Source organism: Narcine bancroftii, chromosome 3 (genome assembly GCF_036971445.1).
Source record: "Narcine bancroftii isolate sNarBan1 chromosome 3, sNarBan1.hap1, whole genome shotgun sequence".
NCBI lineage: Eukaryota > Metazoa > Chordata > Chondrichthyes > Torpediniformes > Narcinidae > Narcine > Narcine bancroftii.
In genome coordinates, this window is record NC_091471.1 from 333,621,313 (window position 1) to 333,643,605 (window position 22,293).

The 22,293-nt window shown below is 38.1% G+C and overlaps 1 long non-coding RNA gene across 1 annotated transcript; it reads right to left on the bottom strand.

Annotated features, from left to right (window-relative positions):
* Nucleotides 1–15,097: 15,097 nt before the first annotated feature.
* Nucleotides 15,098–21,849, bottom strand: LOC138756581 (uncharacterized). The gene is made up of 3 exons (XR_011353168.1): nt 18,389–21,849; nt 16,566–16,677; nt 15,098–15,449 (listed from the first exon to the last, which is right to left on the bottom strand). It is a non-coding gene; the product is annotated as an uncharacterized lncRNA (long non-coding RNA).
* Nucleotides 21,850–22,293: the final 444 nt, after the last annotated feature.

Sequence of the window (22,293 nt, forward strand, 5' to 3'; positions counted from 1 at the left end):
TTATAAAATTCTATTGGAAATCCATCCTTTCCTGGTGTTTTATTGTTCGGCAGCTTTTTTAATATATCCTGTACTTCCACTAGTTTGTTTTGTTCCTCTGAACTCCTGGAATTGCAAGAAGAGGAACAAAACAAACTAATAAAACCATTTGAAATAGAGGAAGTGCAAGATATATTAAAAAATCTGCCAAACAATAAAACACCAGGAGAGGATGGATTTCCAATAGAATTCTATAAAATATTTAAAGAGTTATTAATTCCTCCTCTCCTGGAAGTAATGAATCAGATAGAAGAAACACAAAATTTGCCACATTCATGCAAGACAGCAATAGGTAAAAATTCCTCTATTTTATCATCTTTTCCCTCATTCTCAGTTTGATATAAATGTTCATAAAATTCCTTAAAATTTGCATTAATCTCTGTTGGATTATATGTAATTTGTTTGTCCTTTTTCCTTGATGCCAGTATCGTTCTTTTAGCTTGTTCTGTTTTAAGTTGCCAGGCTAATATTTTGTGTTTTTTCTCCCAGTTCGTAATACTTTTGCTTTGTTTTCATTATGTTCTTCTCCACCTTGTACGTTTGTAATGTTTCGTATTTTATTTTTTTGTCCACCAATTCTCTCCTTTTCATTATATCATCCCTTTTTACTAGTTCCTTTTCTGTACTTACTATCTCTCTTTCCAACTGCTTTATTTCCCGATTATAGTCCTTTTTCATCTTCGTTACATAACTTATTATCTGCCCTCTAATGAAGGCTCTCATTGCATCCCATAATATAAATTTGTCTTTCACTGATTCCGTATTTATTTCAAAATATGTTTTAATTTGGCGTTAAAAAACACTCTAAATTCCTGCCTTTTAAGTAGCATGGTGTTTAACCTTCATCTATATGTTCTTGGTGGGATGTCCTCCGGTTCTATTGCTAATAACAGGGGTGAATGATCAGAGAGTAATCTAGCTTTATATTCAGTTTTCCTAACTCTCCCTTGAATATGGGCCGACAACAAAAGCATTTCAATCCTTGAGTATGTTTTATGCCTACTTGAATAATGTGAGTATTATTCCTTCTCTCTTGTGTGCTGCCTCCTCCATAGATCCATAAGTTTCATTTCCTGCATTGATTTAAACATAAATATGGCCAATTTTTTTTTACTAGTCTTTTGTCCAGTTTTATCCAACATTGGGTCCAAATTAAGGTTAAAATCCCCTCTTATCAATATATTTCCTTGTGTATCTACAATCTTCAAATAAAATCTTGCATGAACTTTGGATTAGGTGCATATATATTGAGCAAATTCCAAAATTCTGAGTATATCTGACACTTTATCATTACATACCTCCCTGCTGGGTCTATTATTTCCTCCTCTATTTTGATTGGTACATTTTTATTAATTAATATAGCTACACCTCTAGATTTTGAATTATATGATGCTGCCGCTACGTGTCCTACCCAGTCTCTCTTTAATTTGTTATGTTCCACTTCAGTTAGATGTGTTTTCTGCACAAATGCTATATCTATTTTTTCTTTTTTCAGTAAATTTAATAGCCTCTTCCTTTTAATTTGGTTATGTATTCCATTAATGTTTATAGTCATATAGTTCAACATGGCCGTCTCATATCTTGTTTACTCCTCATTTCTGCTTCCTCACCACCACCACCCCCCTTTTCCCCATTTTCATCTCTCAGTTTTCCCTTATTAAACTCAATGTATGACAACACATTTTAAACATAAAATACTCCAACACTCCCACATCCAATATTCCCTTAACCCCAAATACCCCCCTCTCTGAGTTGCCCCTTATCCCGGGCAACTATAACTCCTCTTTCCATTTTGATTGCGATCTTACTCGCAAACGTCAACTGATTTTCCAGCAATGGTTATTCTCTCCCCACCCCAACCCCCCCAGAAAATACTTTTTTTTAAACACATTTCAAAGCTCTTCCTTTTTTTTCCCTTACTTCCTTCCTTCCCCTTTCTTTTCCCTTTTTAGTTCTTTACGTATACATTGTTTTTACATCTTTATATATATTTTATCACTGTTCTTCATTCTTATTACATCTCTTCATCTCTCCTGTCCTGCAAGCGTTCTGCAAATTCTTATGCTCCCCGGGAATAAATATTTTAAGTACAGCTGGATGTCTTAACATGAATTTATAACCTTTTTTCCATAGGATCGATTTTTCTGTATTAAACTCCTTCCTCTTCTTTAAGACTTCAAAACTTATGTCTGGGTAAAAAAATATTTTTTGACCCTTGTATTCCAATGGTTTATTGTCTTCTCTAATTTTATTCCTTGCCCGCTCCAGTATATTTTATCTTGTCGTGTATCTCAAAAATTTTACTAAGATGGATCTTGGATTTTGATGTATCTGTGGTTTCAGAGCTAGTGTTCTGTGTGCCCTTTCTATTTCCATTTCTTCCTGCATTTCTGTCATTCCCAGGACCTTCAGGATGCATTCTTTTATAAATTCCTTCATGTCTGTGCCTTCTTCATCTTCCTTTAGGCCCACTATGTTGTTTCGCCTAATATAATTTTCCAACATATCAATTTTCTGAGATAACAACTCTTGTGTCTCTTTAATTTTTTTTATCACTTTCTTCCAATTTTCCTCTTAAGTCATTTACTTCCATTTCTACAGCCGTTTTTCATTCTTCCACATTTTCTACTCTTTTCCCTATTTCTGTCATGACCAGTTCTAATCTTTGCATTTTATCTTCTGTTCTTTTCATTTTTCTTTTAATTCCACTAAATTCTAATGACAACCATTCTTTTAATGCTCTCATTTGTTCTCCAAAAAAGCTTTATCTATATTCTGTCCATCTGTTTTACCTTCTATCTCTCTGTGAAGATCTTGGTCTTCCTCTTCTTCTGTGACTGTACATGTGTTTGTGTCTTCTTCTTTTCTTCTTTGTATCTGTGACTCCTGATTTTTCTGATGAGTAGCTTGTCTCACTTTGTCGGGTCTCTTCTTGCTTGGCCTCTTGCTGTTGGTCCTCTTCTTCTGAGCTGCTCATCTCTCGAGCCTCCTACTGCTGCTCCTCTTTCCGTTCACCCTGTCGACTTGCTTTCTCAACTGGTACTTCACTCCCTCTCCTGCCGCTTTCCTCATCTTCCAGCTGAGAGCCCTGGTATCGGGCATCCCTCAGCTGGTCATGCCGTGGTTCCCGCTCCTCGGCTGAGCCCCCTCCCATCGGTGTTTTCCTTTACCTTAGATTGCACACTTTTTTTTGGCTCGAAGAGCCATTTTTGCAGTCCACCGGTCGGGGGGTGGGGGGGGTCGCGACTCCACAGGGCCGACACCAACCTCAGAGATCGGGTGCTCTTCTCCACCACGGTTCCCTGTTCCTTTGTGCAGGTAAGGCCTTCTCCTTTCTTTTCCGGTGACTTTTCTTCTTTTTTTCCCATTGCTTTTACTTTTTCCTTCTTAGGTGCCATTTTCTTTCTCTTCTCTGCAACTTTATCTTTTATTTCTTATATTTTGTATTAATTAACTTTGTCTTTTCTTAACTATTTTTCTTTTTTTCTGGAGAGGGCTGGTTTTACCCTACCGGCCACTACTCCATCACGTGACTCCTCCCTCAGATGTAAACTTGAGTTATTTAGCTCATTGATTTGTTCTTTGTGTCCTTTGTGGGTGGGTGGGTCACATCTCCAGAATGGAGGACCATCGCCTTCCCAAGATCATGTTATATGGCGAGCTCTTCACTGGCCTCTGTGACAGAGGTGCACCAAAGAAAAGGTACAAGGACTGCCTAAAGAAATCTCTTGGTGCCTGCCACATTGACCACCGCCAGTGGGCTGATATCGCTTCAAACCGTGCATCTTGGCGCCTCGCAGTTTGGCGGGCAGCAACTTCCTTTGAAGAAGATCGCAGAGCCCACCTCACTGACAAAGGCAAAGGAGGAAAAACCCAACACCCAACCCCAACCAACCAATTTTCCCCTGCAACCGCTGCAACTATGTCTGCCTGTCCCGCATCGGACTTGTCAGCCACAAACGAGCCTGCAGCTGACGTGGACATTTACCCCCTCCATAAATCTTCGTCCGCGAAGCCAAGCCAAAGACAAATGAAGACTATTGAAGTTATCATTATGCTGGTTAGTTGCTGTGATGGTGCGTGGAATAAATGTCTCTATATATATTTCTTTCCATCATCCCGGCTGCTTGCCCAGACAAATATGCTGTACGTATTCAAGTGCCCAGTTTTACAATGCAGGGCTGATGTCCGAGAATTTGCCTGTGGCACAACAGCCATAAGCCTGTCCAGTTCCCCTCATAGCAACTGGACACTCTCCTAGAAATTAACTTCATGAAAACAAAATTAATATTGAATATCAGGCTCAGGATCAATGAAAAGATAAATCAGCATTAAAAGTGCTGGAGCTACATGATTTCTGATTCAGATTTCAGATTTATTTTCAGAGTACATACATGACATCACATACAACCCTGAGATTCCTGTTTTCTGCGGGCACAGCAGAGAAAGTAGCTTTTGCCTCGGAGAAATCTATCTTTTTGTAGAGTTCTTGTAGAATTAATTGATGGTAAATGGTTCAAGTTTATATCTATGCATTGTTAAATTAAACACGTATCCAATTTCTCTTTACATTCTGATTTAAGGCAAGCAGGCATAGGTAGAATTCTTTTATTACCTGCCTTCATAAATTTGCCAGCTTGTTCACATTGCAGTTGATGTTCCTTCCTCATGTCCCAGAAGCATGCAATGGTAGAGCAAAAGATAAAGTACACAGCATAAACAAAGAACTGTAAACAGATAACGAATGTAAACAAACTTACTGTGCAATACAGAGAGAACGAAAGAAAATCAATAAAATGCACCAGTAAGAGTCCTTAAATGAGTCTTTGATTGAGTTTGTCGTTGATGGTGGAGGGGTAGCAGCTGTTCCTGAACCTGGTGGTGCTGCTAAATATCCAGTTGTACCCACACAGTAGAAATGCATGGGTCTTTTGCCAATTTACATGAAGTGCAGCATCAGTATGGTCTGACCCATTCTAGTGATACTGAGCAGGCACGGATTGATTCGCCCAACCAAGATGGGTGGCGTGGTTAATGTAGCGGTTAGGATCACCAGCACCAGCGGCCCGGGTTTGAATCTGGCGCTGTCTGTAAGGAGTTGGTACCTTCTCCCTGTGTCTGCATGAGTTTCCTCTGGGTGCTCCAGGTTCCTCCCACCCTTCAAAAACATACCGGGGGTGTAGGTCAATTGGCTTTTTTAAATTTTAAAATGTAAAAAATTTTTTAAAAGATTAATTTATATACTGCCAGGATTGTTTTTCAGTTGCAAAATGAAGATCCGAATATTTATGCTGTGGAATTAAAACAGACCAATTTGCCTTGTTCAATTTTTACAATGTATACATTTCATCAGATGCAAGGATCGACAACGAGATAGACAACAGACTCGCCAAGTAAATAACGCCTTTGGAAGACTATACAAAAGAGTCTGGAAAAACAACCAACTGAAAAACCTCACAAAGATAAGCGTATACAGAGCCGTTGTCATACCCACACTCCTGTTCGGCTCCGAATCATGGGTCCTCTACCGGCATCACCTACGGCTCCTAGAACGCTTCCACCAGCATTGTCTCCGTTCCATCCTTAACATTCATTAGAACGCCTTCATCACCAACATTGAAATACTCGAGATGGCAGAGGCCGACAGCATCAAATCCACGCTGCTAAAGATCCAACTGCGCTGGGTAGGTCACGTCTCCAGAATGGAGGACCATCGCCTTCCCAAGATCGTGTTATATGGCGAGCTCTTCACTGGCCACCGAGGCAGAGGTGCACCAAAGAAGAGGTACAAGGACTGCCTAAAGAAATCTCTTGGTGCCTGCCACATTGACCACCGCCAGTGGGCTGATATCGCCTCAAACCGTACATCTTGGCGCCTCACAGTTCGGCGGGCAGCAACCTCCTTTGAAGAAGACCGCAGAGCCCACCTCACTGACAAAAGACAAAGGAGGAAAAACCGAACACCCAACCCCAACCAACCAATTTTCCCCTGCAACCGCTGCAACTGTGTCTGCCTGTCCCGCATCGGACTTGTCAGCCACAAACGAGCCTGCAGCTGACGTGGACATTTACCCCCTCCATAAATCTTCATCCGCGAAGCCAAGCCAAAGAAAGAAATACAAGAATTGACTATGGTGTGTTGTTTTTACAGGTATTGAAAGGAACACAATTAAATCTTGTATATTGATTTCTCGGTGTTGCAAATAAATTAACAAATTAACGTTTGAAGAAGATCAACATGCTCGAAATGACACTTGGATGGAGAAAGAAACAGGTAAAAAGAATGATCTATTTACACATTCGAACAAAGTGAAAAATCAATTATATATTTGCTTAACAAAATCATATTTGGATATTAAATTAGATCACTTACCAAACGTGGTCATGGACCAATATGAACAGTTGTATGGTCCAGTGCCCCTTCAGTCATCAAAAGAGAAAGTTGGACATTAACTGAAATCTTAGATTGTCAGAAGACAAATCCTTCTCAAACATTATTAGTAGAACAAAAAGATAATGAGAAGAACATAAAACTGAACGAAGTACTTAAAGATGAACTAGAAATATGCATTGTTTGGAAATTAAAATGGATTATTTTCCAGAGACAGTAAAAGAGATGTAAAAGTCATGTGTTCCTTATAATCGAAGAGCAGATTATCAAAATTAATTGCACTTGCTGAAGGCTGTAAGAAAGCTCGATGACGTTACACACCTTTTATTTTATTGAGCAAAATTTAATAGCTTGTTTGGTGCTAAACATAAAACATTAACAGATATTCTAATTGTGGAGACTTGTATGAAAAGTCAAAGGAAATGGAAATGATGATTTCTGAGAAGCTTTGTATTCTCCCAGCCTCCGAGATGCCTGTTACTAAAATAGAACCAATAGCTCTCAAAACACATTGCATTTCTAATCAAATCAGATTGCATTTGGAGTGGCACATTGCACTGGGAAAACTTCAAAGTCACTGGTACATGTTCAGACATCTCAACAAGTGTTCATTCCATCTACTCCAAAGCTAATTGTCTTACAGATGAAACCACAGCCTAATTTTACGGGAAACGTTATTTCATCCAAACCTCTATATGTTTAGAAGAAGGGGGAAAAATGGAGCTGAATGTAAATAAAAGAGAATAAATCATCAATGGGGGCTCCCTAATTTTGTTCATTCATCATGGGAGAGCTTTATTCCTCCTGCTCCACCTGCAAACACAGTCAAACCACTATCAGAAACTGAAGAAAATATGACATTGGTTAATGATACATTTAAAAACCATTTGTTTGCCAAGCATGCTTCTGGGACATGAGGAAGGAACATCAACTGCAATGTGAACAAGCTGGCAAATTTATGAAGGCAGGTAATAAAAGAATTCTACCTATGCCTGCTTGCCTTAAATCAGAATATAAAGAGAAATTGGATACGTGTTTAATTTAACAATGCATAGATATAAACTTGAACCATTTACCATCAATTAATTCTACAAGAACTCTACAAAAAGATAGATTTCTCCGAGGCAAAAGCTACTTTCTCAAAGCTTCTCACGTCGAGGGAAAGCTTTAAAAAAACAAAGCCAGGGTATATCCCATCTTTTAATTTGAAGAAGAAAAATATTTCTCATCTTTGGGGATTTCAGCATTTGCATGAGAAGTTAATGATTCCAGAATCATAGCAAAGGGACCCCAAATAGAGTCTGTTTCAATGAAAATTACTTCCTTTGCAGAAACAGAGGTAAATTAGAATGGCAAACAACTCCAAAGAAAATTCAGCACAATTGGGGCTCACTGCTAGATGATCAGAACTCAACGGAAATGTTCATTCCAGCTGTTGCAAAGCTGGTTTCATCACAGTGACACCCAAAAGTTGATTTTGTTATTTCACCAATGGAGCTTTCATTTGGCAATGTTGAAATTGGTTAGAAAGAACGAGAGTTAAAAACAAGGAAAACAATCATCGATCACAGGGGACTTCACAAATTAATCCTGTCATCTTTAAATGATTTTATTACTGTTACGGACCCAGAGGACCTCAAAACCCAGAAGGAATAGAAATGCACCAAGATAAACGGTTACTTAAACAAAAGTTGCTTTCAATTTTCTTTAAAAATAAAAACAGGATCAAACTAACTTATTACTATTAACCTAACGTAACCCCCTTCTCATTCTAAGCGCACGTGTATGTAATGTGTATAGGTTCAGAAAAGTTATTTGATTTAATAGTCCAATCATTCACCTCTCACTTCTCCAAGTTCATCGGAATCAGGCAATTCTCATACTGCGCGCAGAATTGAATATTTATGAATTTTCACCAAGCTCTGGTGCTTAAAGTTAAATGATTACTGCTCAGGAAGGTTCTTGTTGGTTTCAGAGAGATATCTGTTGCTTGTTGGACACACACAAACTGATTTCCTCCAATCAGTCACTTCAGTTCTTGACGAGGAAACTTGCCCCATCGTGGGTTTTCCAAATAATAACTTCTTCTTCCAGGTCACCACAGAGTTCCTCTTGTTTCCCTTATTTCAGGAGAAACACTAGTCAGCCATTTCCTCTTGGTCGGACCACAGGGGTTTTCAACAGGCTGAACTCCGAACTCACAACCTGTCTTCAAAATGGGGTTTTCAACAAGCCTACCAGCTTGCCATGTTGCTATCTCAAAAGCTACTGCAGACCTGTATTCTCTCTCCCTATAAGATAAATCCTGTTTTATTCTTTTCCTCTCTCTCCTTGTAAAAACCAACTTCACCCAAGACTCCAAATCCAATCCTTGAAAGATCTTTATCAGCCACAACTTCTCCATTTGCACTTGTTTCTGAAATTCCTTCCAAAGAAGTTCCATTGTCTCTGCATGTCTGGCTTCAGCAAAGCTCTTGCATTTTAAATGAGATGTGAAGTGAAGTGTAAGTATCTGTTTGTGAAGTGACCTACACTAAACCCCCCACAATCTCTCTTTTAGAGACATTTTAAAAAAATATATTTTTTAGTTTTCAAACATAGATTCTTTACGCACACACACACACACACACACACACACACACACACACACACACACACACACACACACACAAACATATATTTATATGCAGACCAAAACTAATCTACATACCACTTACAAATACATATATAGACCTTCTTCTCTTTCTTTTTTTCTTATAAAAATACAAAAAATACAATTTACATACTGTTAGGTAAAAACATCATGAGCTGGGAATGTAGAAGGAGTCACCCAGTGCTGGGCCGTAACAAGATGCAGTTGTGACCTTGTACTCTCAAGATAAGAGTGGGGATGACAAATTGATGTGCAGGAAACTAGCAGAGAAGGATAGCAACAGTTTATTCATTGGACAATGTCATGGTATGATAATTTACTAAGTACATATCCTAAGGTATATAAAAAACACCACTTGCTGATAACGGCAGAATGCGCCTTCTCCAACTAACACTGTTAGTTGCAAGTGTTACAATCCGGCAATAAAGAACAAAGAACCTTGATTTCGACTCAGTCTGGTGTTTGACTCACTCATTCATGAACAAAGCAGACCTAACAATACATATATAAAACAAAACAATATAAAAATTCCAAAACAAAACAAAAACATTCCAGCCCCCCCCCCCGCCCCGTTATTCCCTTCCACTTAATATCATTTCCACAAGATAAACAGATACAGAGTCTCTTTGTCTACCGCTGAGGCTCACAGTCAATTTTATTAGTATAAGGCTGAGGACAGATTATGTATTTACAGCAGCGATATTACACCAATAAAGTCCAAATACGGTTGTCAGGTCTTCAGGAATGTATCGTGTTTGTTTCTTAAATTAAAAGTAATCTTTTCCATAGGAATGCAACGATCCATTTCTGATATCCATCTCTTCAGAGTAAATCGATTTATCTGATTTCCATGTGATGGCAACACATTTCTTAACTATCACCAATGCAATCATAGTAAATGAGATTTGGAACTCAGTTAAGTGATTACTGATGTCTAATAAAATTCCCCAATAAATATAATTCTGGATTGCCGGGGAAGTTGACTCCTGTAATCTTAGATAACACTTCTGACACTTACTGCCAGAAAACATTTAGTTTCCTTCTTCTATCCTACATCAGAAACATCTGTTGGATAGTTCAGGCTTTGATTTGTGCAATCTTTGCAGAGTCAAATATAATTGATGAAGAAAATTGTATTGCACCAAACCATATCTCACATTAATAATCGATGTTACCCCTTCTTTACACCATTCAGCCCAGAAATATTCTGATATGTTCACTGTTAAATCTGCTTCCCATCTTTCACAGGACCTATGAATTCTGAACTTTTTTCCATTCATCTGCAGGGTAAAACAAATTTGAGTAATAAACTTAGGTATATAACCTCCCATAAAATGCATTCCAATTGACTTGACCCCAAGAGGAGTCATATTGTTTCTCCAAGTTTCTCTTAAAAAAGCTTTTAATTGCAGATAGCAAAGAAAGGTGCCATTCAGGACATCATATATTAGCTCCATTTGTTTGACATTAAAATTCTGTCCTTATAACAATCTGCAATATACCTAATCCCCTTCTGGAACCAAATATTTAGAATCCTTTCCCCCATTATTATAGGCAACAATGGATTATTAAATGATGGAGCCCTTATATGAATTCCAGTTTTCCTCCCTATTATGTCATTGGTGTCTTGCCATATTTTAATCAAATGAATTAATATAGGATCAGAAGACTTTTTCTTAATTAGTTTCAAGTTCCACCTAGAAATAAAATCTTTGGGTGATGCTTCCTTCAACCCGTGTAGCACCATATGTACCCAACTCTGTGATTCCAATTCAAAAAAGAATGCCAAATACCTCAGCTGTGAAGCCAGATAGTATTTCTTAAAATCCGGAAGCCTCAAACCTTCTGACTTGTAGTCCCACATCAATTTGTCCAGTGCAATCCTCAGCATTCTATTGTTCCATAAAAAATGCCTAACTATACCATTTATTATTTTTAAAGAGAACATTTGATAAATATATTGGTATTGATTGGAACAAATATTGGATCTTTGGCTTGATCTTCATTTTAATGCAGTTAACCCTTCCTATTAAGGTCAGGGGCAGATCCTTCCATTTCTGCAAATCTTTTTCTATTTATGCCAATAAAGGAGAGTAATTCATTTTATATAGATTGTTTAAATTGTTATCAAGCATGATTCCTAAATATTTAATCCCATCATTTTTTCATTTAAGCATACTGTTTACTTTAAAGCGCTCATAATCTTGGTTTGTTATTGGTAAAATTTCACTTTTTTCCATATTTATTTTATATCCTGATACTCTCCCATATTTTGTTAAAATTTCCTGTAATTTCTCCATGGAACCTTTGGGTTCCGACATATACAGTAGTATAACATCAGCAAACAAACCAATCTTGTGTTGAACTTGAATTTAATATTAGGATCTCCCTTGATCATTTCTGCCAGAGGTTCTATCACTATAACAAATAGCGCTGGAGAAAGGGAACAGGCCCTGCCTGCTCGATGGACTTAATGGGAACATTCCTGCTATCTGGTTATTAGTTATTATTTTTGCCTGTGGATTTTGGTATAGAGCCTTAACCCAATTTATAAATCCTTGTCCAATACTTAACTTTTCCAATGTTTTAAACAAAAAAGACCACCCAAGTCTGTCAAATGCACTTTCTGCATCTAGAGATACCACTATATTGAGGTCCTTCTGTGACTGAATTAAGTGTATTATGCTAAATAGTCATGCCAAGTTATTTGACGCTTGCCCCCCTTTAATGAATCCTACTTGATTTATGTGAATTAATTTAGGTAAAAAATTGTCCCAATCTGTTTGCTAACGCTTTTGCTATTATTTTATATTCTACATTCAAAAGAGATATCGGTTAATAAGATCAAGTTTTCATATGATCTCTGTCCTTTTTGAGCAACACAGAAATTAATGATGTTGAGAAGGAATCCGGTAATATCTGGGTTTTCACTGCTTGTTCTATTACATCCATAAACAGAGGCATTGACTGCTCTTTAAATTCTTTATAAAACTCCACTGGAAATCCATCCTCGCCCGGAGCTTTGTGAGCTTGAAGCATCCCCAGTGTTTTTTTCAATTTCTTCCCTGGTAAAATGTAAATCTAATTCTGTCCTCATCATTCAACTTCGAGAGTTCCACTTCATCTAAGAACTTATCTATTTCGGCCTCATCCCCCAGAGAGTCAGATTTATATACGTTTTTGTAATATTGTTGAAATGTTTCATTTATCTCTTTTTGATTGTATGTAATCATGTCATTTTCCTTTTGTATCGCATTTATAGCTCTCGCTGATTCTTCAGCCTTCAGTTGCCATGATAACACTTTATGTGCTCTTTATCCCAATTCATAGTATTTCTGCTTTGTACTTAATATAGTCTTTTCTATTCTATATGTTTGTAAGGTGTTGTATTGGATTTTCTTATTTTCCAGTGACCTATATTTGTCTTTATTTTCCGTCCTTTGATATTCCTTTTCTAATTCCCCATTTCCATCTCCAATTTATTTATTTCCGGATTAAATTCTCTTTTAACCTTTTTTGTATTTGAAATAATTTGTCCTCTCAAATATGCCTTTAATGTATCCCATAATAGAAAGCTATTATCCGTTGATCCCAAATTAGTTTCACAAAAAAATTCAATCTGTTGTCATGTAAATTGTTTAAAATCCTTCCTTTTTAGTAACATCGTATTTAATTGCCAATTGTTTTATTTTCCTGCTTCTCTGATAATTGGATTACCAAAGTTAGCGGTGAGTGATTTGAGTGTGGCCTAGGTCAGCATTCAGTTTTTACTACTCAATGATAGCAAAAATAAATCTATTCTAGTATATGAGTCATATTTTTTATCTCTCTCCTTAGGGTTAGACTGCCTCCATACATCCATCAAGTTTAAATCTTCGCTCTTGTTACCATTTTTTCTGATTTATCTATGATCTGATCCAAACAAAAATGAAAGTCCCCTCCAATCAATATATTTTTCCTTCCTTCTGCGGCTTTTAAAAAAATTTGGGGCATAAATATTAATGTCCATGATTCTGAGTAAAGTTTGCCATTTATCATTACGTATCTACCCGCTCAGTCCATGGAGATATTTTTTACAGTGACCGGGATGTTCTTATTAATCAAAATTGCCATGCCCGCTGCTTTCGAATTGAATGAGGAAGAGAAGACCTGCCTCCCCCCACACAATCACCTCAATTTGTTGTGTTCCACTTTAGTAAGATGTGTTTCTTGGAGAAATACTATGTCAGCTTTTATCTTTTTTAAATATGAGTATACTTTTCCTTTTGACCAACAAGTTCAAACCGTTGACATTAAAATTTATAAACTTCAATGACTTATCCATAATAACATATTAAAAATTCTATGCAAATATACAAGTATGTAAACCATTTCATGATCTGTGACCTCGCCCTAAAATTCATGCAACCTCCACCTCAGCAGTGACATAGACAGGAAGTTCCCAAGGCCCGCAAATCTCCACCCCGGCAGTGACATAGACAGGAGGTCCCCAAGGCCTGTGAAGAAAAGCCCACGAAAGCCTTTAGGGAGAAATAAGGAGAAGAATCCCTCCCTAAAGTGCCATTTTGAAAACTATCTCCCCCATTGATGCCACTACCCCCCTTAAGCCAGAGTTGTACCGTGCTGTATCTTCAGAACCTTCTTTCCATTTTCCAAGCTCCCCAAGACATAGATAAGATAAAACTTTGACATTTTGCCATATAAATTAAGACTTTCACACAAAAAAATCTATACTATGTTCTTAAATATCTGATTTACACCAGACTTTCACTGTTGGCTTTGCTGTTCCTCTTCATAGTTGTCGAATAAACTCTTCCACTTCTTTCAATTTAAAGTATCTTCCATAACCTTTGGAAATGTCCACTCTCAACATTGCTGGGTACAACATTGTATATTTAAAGTTCTTTTCTCGGAGTTGCCTCTTGACCATGTCAAATTGTCTTCTTCTCTGAATCACCGCGTTACTAAAGTCCTGGAACAACATGATCTCTGCATTGTCCCATCTCAAGGGAGAACCAGAGTATTTTCATAAACAACTCTTTGGATCATCTCTCTATCCTTGAAGCTCAGCAATCTCACCAGAATTGGTCAAGGCCACGCTTCACCACGCTTCTCCACGGTCCCAATGTTCGATGAGCACGTTCAATGTGCACTCGGTCACTGAGTTCATCGGTGCGAAGGACTTGAGGGATCCAGGTCTTGAAGAATTTCACAGCCTTCTGCACTTTCTCTCAGGCCAACAACTTGCACATTGTTCCTCCCACTGAAGTTCTCCATATGATCCAATTTGTCCAAAAGAAACTGTTTATCCATCACCCATTGTTCAGCCTTGTTTCTTTAGTTCTTCAATTTGTTTATTATGTTTGTCAAGATCTTTCTCGGCTCTGTCCACTCCTTCATTTAAATCATTAATAGCTTCACCCACATCTCTTACTGTAGTGGTAAGCTCTTTAATGGCATTATCCACACTTGTAAAACATTGACTCAGACCTCCAATCTCTTGCAGCAGAGTTTCAAAGTCTGGTGTTCATTGAGAGGAGGAGGCATCTCCACCCGTACTTTCCATCAAGGCAATTGGTGAGGCTTGAACTTTTTCCATCACAGATTTTGGCTTCTTCCCATGGGATCATCCAGTCATTCTTCAATATTAATCTTTAAAAGATCTTTCCACACTTTTGTAGTTCAAAATGTTTAATTAAGACCACTTTTTGGTCGGTCTTTTAGAGGATTTTCTCGGAGAGCTCCGACAAACACGTCTGCCACGCCCCCTTTTAAAGACATATTTATATACAATATAAAACATAATATAGCCTGTAACATTACTCTTGAACCATCTGTGAATATCAGAAAGACCTCCAAAGTAAGAAGTTAAAAATCAATCAGATTGAAATCAGAGAGACATACATGAATTAAAATGAATAGAAAATGTTTGGGCAACTAAAAAGAAAATAGTTGGCCTCAGAACAAAATGAAGGAGAGAGAAGGAACTCAAAGACAACAAACTCAGGTGATAAATTTATTTTTATTCATCTCAAACAAGAATATGAACAGAAACTAGAAGTCTGCCCTGATAAAACAACATCTAGAAATTCAGAGGAATATTTTTCCAGAAATGGTGGTGAAATCCGATAAGATCATTTGTCTTCTATTGCCAAAGAGAACATTACCACTGCTTTTTGTCCCGGCGTAGGGATTCAAAATGTGAAGAGCTGCATATATATTGGTTTTTGAATAAGATGCTGTTGATCGATTGGAGCATTACTTAAATCCATCGCTGTGGCCGTGCAAAGCTGCACATTGAATCTTTGGAAATGATGATTCCTTCAGGACTACCTGTACCTCCGGCAGCCAAAGCTCAAATAGAACCTATAAGAAAAGAGATTAATATTCTTGCTGAAGTTTAAAAATATCTTACTTAACATACATGTTACATGGAAGAAACTTCAGCAGAACTGGAGGTCTGCCATTGCATACTGAGAAATTTGAAGATACCTTGACTTTATCTGCTGCAAAACTCAACTTGTACGAGTTAAATTTCCAGCCTGATTTCACAACTCATTTCCTTCATGAACAACAGAAAAGAATATTGGAGTTGGGGTTAACCACTATTTATACTGTGATTGGCTACTGCCGGCTGGTCACGTCTCCTGAGACAAATCCTACCCATAATCCCTTGTATGCTTCCCACTCTTCCTGCCATGATCAGTGGATGAGGCTGGTTGCTACTCCAGGCTATAGTCAATAAAAGCCGATCAGTCTCACACCCTCCGTCCTTTGAGGTAATGAATGGTGCATCAGGTGTTCAATAAAAATAAAAGGATTATAAATCATAAATGTGGCCTCCCTAAGGTTATTCTGTCATCTTTGGGTAATTTTATGGCTCCGTCTCCATCAATGAAGGATCTCATTCTTCATCGTAAATTAATTAGAAACAAGAAAATGGTGGGCCCCAGATGCATTGGGGAAAAAAAGTACTAAAATGTAAATGAAAACATTTGTTGCCTCAGAGTGAAAAAAGAAGGAACAACAAAACATCAAGCAGGTCTTTTCTGGTCTCAAACTAGAACATAGGCTAAAATGTGTGTGGGACAAAGCAACATCTAGAAATTAAAATGCACTTTCAGCCCAAGCTGGTATCTGGGTTTGACAAAAATACCTTTGCTTCTTCCAAGGGCATCAAGTGAATGATCCAAGTAGCCACAATTAATGTATCGACCTTTCATTGAACAAGATTTTATAAATATATAAAACAGAGTTAACATAGGACCCTTGGAGGATGAGAAAGGAAAACTGGTATCAAAAAATGAGGAAATGACCGAGGCATTAAACAAATATTTTGTGTCAGTCTTCACGGTGGCAGATACGTCCAGCATGCCCAAGTGCGGAGTTAAGGATGCGAATGTTGGGGAGAGCCTTGATAAAATAGTTGTTACAAAGGAAGTAGTGATGGAGAAACTAAGGGACTAAAGCCAGACAAATCACCTGGTCCTGATGATATGCATCCAAGGGTTCTGAAGGAAATGGCAGAAGTTATAGTTGATGCATTGGTGGTCATATACCAAAATTCCTTGGATTCTGGGCAGGTCCCGGCAGACTGGAAGAGAGCAAATGTCACGCACTTTTTAAGAAGGGATGTAGGCAGAAGACTGGAAATTATCAGCCAATTAACGACGTCTGTAGTTGGAAAAATGCTTGAAGCCGTCATTAAAGATGAAATAGTGAAACTTTTGGAACATAAGGGTTCAATCAGACAGACACAGCATGGTTTTAGAAAGGGAAGATCTTGTTTGACAAACTTGTTAGGATTCTTTGAGGATATAATGGGTGCGGTGGATAGGGGGGAACAGGTTGATGTTGTATATTTGGATTTCCAGAAAGCGTTTGATAAGGTGCCGCAAAAGAGACTTCTCAGTAAGTTACAGGAAAATGGAGTCCGGGGAAGTCTATTGGCCTGGATTGAAAATTGGTTGTCTGACAGGAGGCAGAGAGTCTGGATAAATGGGAGTTTTTCAGGTTGGCAGAGAGTGGCAAGTGGGGTGCTGCAGGGGTCGGTGCTAGGCCCACAACTGTTCATCATTTACATTGATGACTTGGAGGAGGACAAAATGTGGTGTAGCCAAGTTTGCGGATGACACTAAATTGAGTGGAAGAGCAAATTGTAATGAGGATGTGGAGAGTCTGCAGAGGGATATAATTTAGCTGGATGAGTGGGCAAAGGTCTGGCAGATGAAGTACAACGTTAGTAAGTGTGAGGTTATCCACTTTGGCAAGAAAAATAAAAGAGCTGAATATTATTTAAAGGGTGAAAAACTACAGCATGCTGTTGTGCAGAGGGACTTGGGAGTGCTTGTGCATGAATCGCAAAAAGTTAGGTTGCAGGTGCAGCAGGTTATTAAGAAGACAAATGGAATGTTGGCCTTCATCACTAGAGGAATTGAATTCCGGAGTAGGGAGGTAATGTTGCAACTGTATAAGGTACTGGTGAGACCGCACCTGAAGTACTGTGTCCAGTTCTGGTCTCCATATTTGAGGAAGGATATACTGGCTTTGGAGACGGTCCAGAGGAGGTTTTCTAGATTGATCCCTGGGATGAAGGGGTTGACTTATGATGAAAGATTAAATCGTCTAGGATTGTATTCGCTCGAGTTCAGAAGAATGAGAGGAGATCTTATAGAAACATTATAGGATTATGAAGGGTATGGATAGGATAGATGTAGGAAGGTTTTTTGTGCTGGCCGGGGAAACTAAAACGAGAGGACACAGTCTCAAGATTTGGGGGAGTAGATTTAGGACAGAGATGAGGAAAAATAGTTTTTCCCAGAGAGCAGTGAATGTTTGGAATTCTATAACCAGGTAAGTGGTTGAGGCTGCTTCATTAAACATATTTAAAATTCAGTTAGATAAATTTTTACATGATAGAGGAATTAGGGGATATGGGGAGAAGGCAGGTAGGTGGAGTTAGGTCATAAATTAGATCAGCATGATCGTATTGAATGGCGGAGCAGGCTCGATGGGCATTTTTGGCCTGCTCCTGCTCCTACTTCCTATGTTTGTATGTACCTAAGATGCTGTGGATCATTTAGAATTGAACTTAAAACACAAACAAATCTTTGGCAACTTTATACACAATATGAAATGTCAGTTCAGACGATGATCCCCAAAGGACCTAGTATACACACAATGATTCAATCAAATGGAGTTCATATAGAACCTGTAGGTGTAGATGGAGCATGCATTGAAGAGGCAGCAAGAGATATATTGGAATGACGCATCACACAGGAAAAAAAAGAATAACTGGGGTTTACCATTACATGTTCAGGGATCAACTGATATGCACATTCTTGCTGCTCCAAGACTGGTTCCTTGTCAGTGAAAACAGCATGCTGCAACATTGAAAAAGATTGGAATTGGACACAAAGAAAAATATCAGAAATCCCAAATCTTAATTCAGTTCTCAGAAAGAACACACGGCGGCTACATCCCCGTCTTTCCAAGTTGGCATTCTAAGATCCAAAATCAAGGACATAAGTAAAACATTTCCTAACGCTAATGTCGAATTTATTCCCAAATGATTGTGGAACAGGAAAAAACAAAGTCACTTCCACTAACTCGTAAGGTTTCTAAAAAAGAAAACATTGGGAAGAGAAGTGCCAAAGTTGCAAAAGAATATACAGTCGATGCAATCTAAACATCTGCTTGTTCAGGCATATTCTCAACACTAAAATGTATTTCTTACCAGATAATGTACAGGAATTTCATCAAAACTCTTATCCTGTTGCATTGAAGAAGATATTATCAAAACCATTTTTTGTCAGTGAAAGATTACAAAAACTAAGACCACAGTGTTTACCACTTGTCAAGCAAGATGCCTTTGATCGTTTGGGGCTGAATTTAAGGCACAAACCAGGTTATCCACTTTTGAAAATGTAAAAATCCATGAAAACAATGATTCCCAAAGGATCACCATTGCCTCCAGCAACAAAAGACATAGAAAAAATAGAACTTGCATATGATATTAGAGACAGACTGGATTGGCACAACACACAGAAAAAAACTCCAACACACTTGATGCCGACTGCCTCGTTTTCATCAGAACTGTTTATTCTGCCTGCTCCAAAATGGATTCCATCTCAACTCAATCCAAAATTTTGCTTTGAAGTAATAGTTAATCCAAATGAACTGCCATTTCTGAAAAATGAACAGAGAAATTTATAGGAACTCCATATAAGGAAGAAAATAGATCACAAATGGGGCCTTCCAGGAAATTATTCAGTCTTCATCCAAAAACTCCATGGGTTAAGGAGTGATCTGTTTCTTCCATCAAAATGAAACACAGAAGCACAGAGCTCAGCAATATTGATAAAGTAAATTTCACATTTCTTTGCAAGAACCAAAAAGAGAACATTACTGATACAACATGAAATGACTGGCCAAAACACAAAATCAGATAAGACAAAATGACCAGATATTTTGACCATTCTTAAGCAAGAAAGTACAGACAAACTAGATGTGTGCTTAAGAAGATCGATTCTAGAAATTAAACTGCGTTGTTTGCCAGAAATGGTCCAGCAGTTTGATGAGGGAAATTATCCTTCCACATCAGGGAAGCCGTTGGACAAGATTATGTAGCTGGTGAGATGCAAAAACCACGTTCATGAAGTAAAGCTTTTATTGAACAAAATGTAGTTGATCGATTGACCCTGAATTCTATATCATAAACTAATTGTCTCTCTTTGGGAACTTGCAAATCAATGTAAAAAATAATGATTTCTAAAGCTGGTCTGTGCCGCCAACAATTAAATCACATGGGGCTAAAATAGAATCGAAGGCAACAAAACTTCTAGCAACCTGGGCCTTACCAGTGTGTGTTCGGAGATCAAAAGAAGCATTTATTCCTCTTGCTCCAAAACTGGAACTAAAGCCACATCTGAGATTTTCAGCAGTTGTTGTTCCAAACAAGCTGGAAGTTCTTCATGATGACCATAAGAAAATATTCGAGTTGAGCACAAAGGAAACATTAATAAATAGCAGGTGTGGTCTTTCCAAACTTATCCACTCATCTGTGGGTAGGTTTGCACCGGCTTCCTCAGATCTGCACTGTCTTGGCAACACTGAGAACAATGCAAGTTCAATGCAACAGAGACAGAAATTGGCAGAAACAGGAAAAATAGATGATCGATTTTGCACTAACTTCAAACTGGTGTGGAAGCACCTTCCAGAAATGTTTATAAAAACATCCCATCTTGAAATTAAGATTGGAATCTTTCTTGAAATGGGAACTGTTGTACAAAAGCACCTGTCCTTCACCATCAAACAAGCCTTTACCAACGCTGACTGTTGTTGGCGGAGGTTGGAAACAAACAAGGCGTGTTATTTACCTCCAGTTGAGCAGAATGCTCTTTACCATTTGGAGTTGAATTTAAAGCTCAATAAAATGAACCATCTCCAGAAAGTTACAACTTTATATGACAAATCAAAAGAAATAATGATCCCTAAAGGGCCACCTGCGTTTTCAACAATCATAGGGAGCGGTGCTCCCATATTCCCAGTGCAGACGGAATTATGTTTTATTGGTGTGACAGGGTATATAGATATGTTTTTGGGAGATAAATTTGGAAATGTTTGTTAGAGTACAAACAGTTTAAAACAGATCTTATTTAAAATAATGGAGCTCTGTCCCATACTCGACATGTTGGGGCCAACAGTCTTTGCAAGAGCTTTGGAGAGTGCCCAAGAGACTTCACTAATGAATTGTTGTTTACAAAAAGGCAACAGATGAAAAATCTTGTCGGATCCGCTCCTGTCTAGAGCTGTTCTAAGAGGGTCATGTGGTTTTGCAAGCAGAGAGAGTCAAACAGGCTTTCTCTCAGAGAGGGAGACACACACACACACACACACACAGATCACTTCTACAGTAACAGCAGCTTGGACTGGAACACGACAAGCTGGCAAGCTTGTGGAAAGCCCCATTTGGAAGATGGGTTTGTATAAGGGAAACAAAAAGGAACTCTGTGGTGACCTGAAAGAAAGAGGTTATCATCTGGAGAAACCTAAAGGGCAAGTTTCATCAGCAAGTCACTGAAGTGGCTGATTAAAAAGGAACAACAAATCTCTCTTTGAAAACTGACAAGAACCTTCCTGAGCAGTGATCATTTACCTTTCAAGCACCAAAGCCTGGTGAACTTTATAAATGTTAAATTCTATGCACAGTATAAGAATTGCCTGCAACCAGTGAACTTGGAGGAATGAGAAGTGAGATTGGACTGTGAACCAAATAACTTTTCTGAACTTACACACACATTACATACATGTGCACTTAGAATTAGAAGGGGGTTAAGTTAATAGTGATAAGTTAAAGTGTAATTCTGTTTACATGTTTAAAGATAATTAAAAGCAACTTTTGATTAAGTAACCATTTGTCTTGGTGAATATCAATTGCTGTTGAGTTTTGGGGTCCTCTGGGCTTGTAATGGGTAATTCATGTGATGCTCTGTTATCTATTTTGCATCCATTGAGTGGCACAAAAATGCACTGTGAATGACGGAAATTGAAAGAACAAAAATAATTGAAGTGCTTTGCCTGTGTACTTTGCTTTGCACATGTAAAAGGATCAGTCAAATGGTATTTCACGTCTTTCCATGTGTTCACCCATGAGTGACAGCTGCACAATAGTGCCTTGGGTTGACACTTGCCGATGGACAGCAGACAGAGATAGTGATGTTGTTCTCAATGTTTTTTTTAAATTTTTTATTTTTCACACTATGAACCATACTGACCAAAATACACACATTTCCCTCTTGAATATACACAGTGTCATTTTCTCCCCTTTTCCCCCCTCCCTTCCCTCCCTCCTTCACCCCCCCCCACCCACTCAATGTTCAACATATATGATACATTAAACCCATTAAACAATGTCATCACACAATGAAAATATACAAGAAATTTATGTCATCTACCTTTACATACTGGGTCAGTTCATTTCGTCCTCTTCTCCTTCTGTCATTTTAGGCGGTGGAGGTCCGCGGTAGGATTTCTCTGTTGTGTTCCATGTACGGTTCCCAAATTTGTTTGAATACTGTGATGTTATTTCTTAAATCATATGTTATTTTTTCCAATGGAATACATTTATTCATTTCTATGTACCATTGCTGTATTCTCAGTCTATCTTCTGATTTCCAGGTTGACATAATACATTTTTTTGCTACAGCTA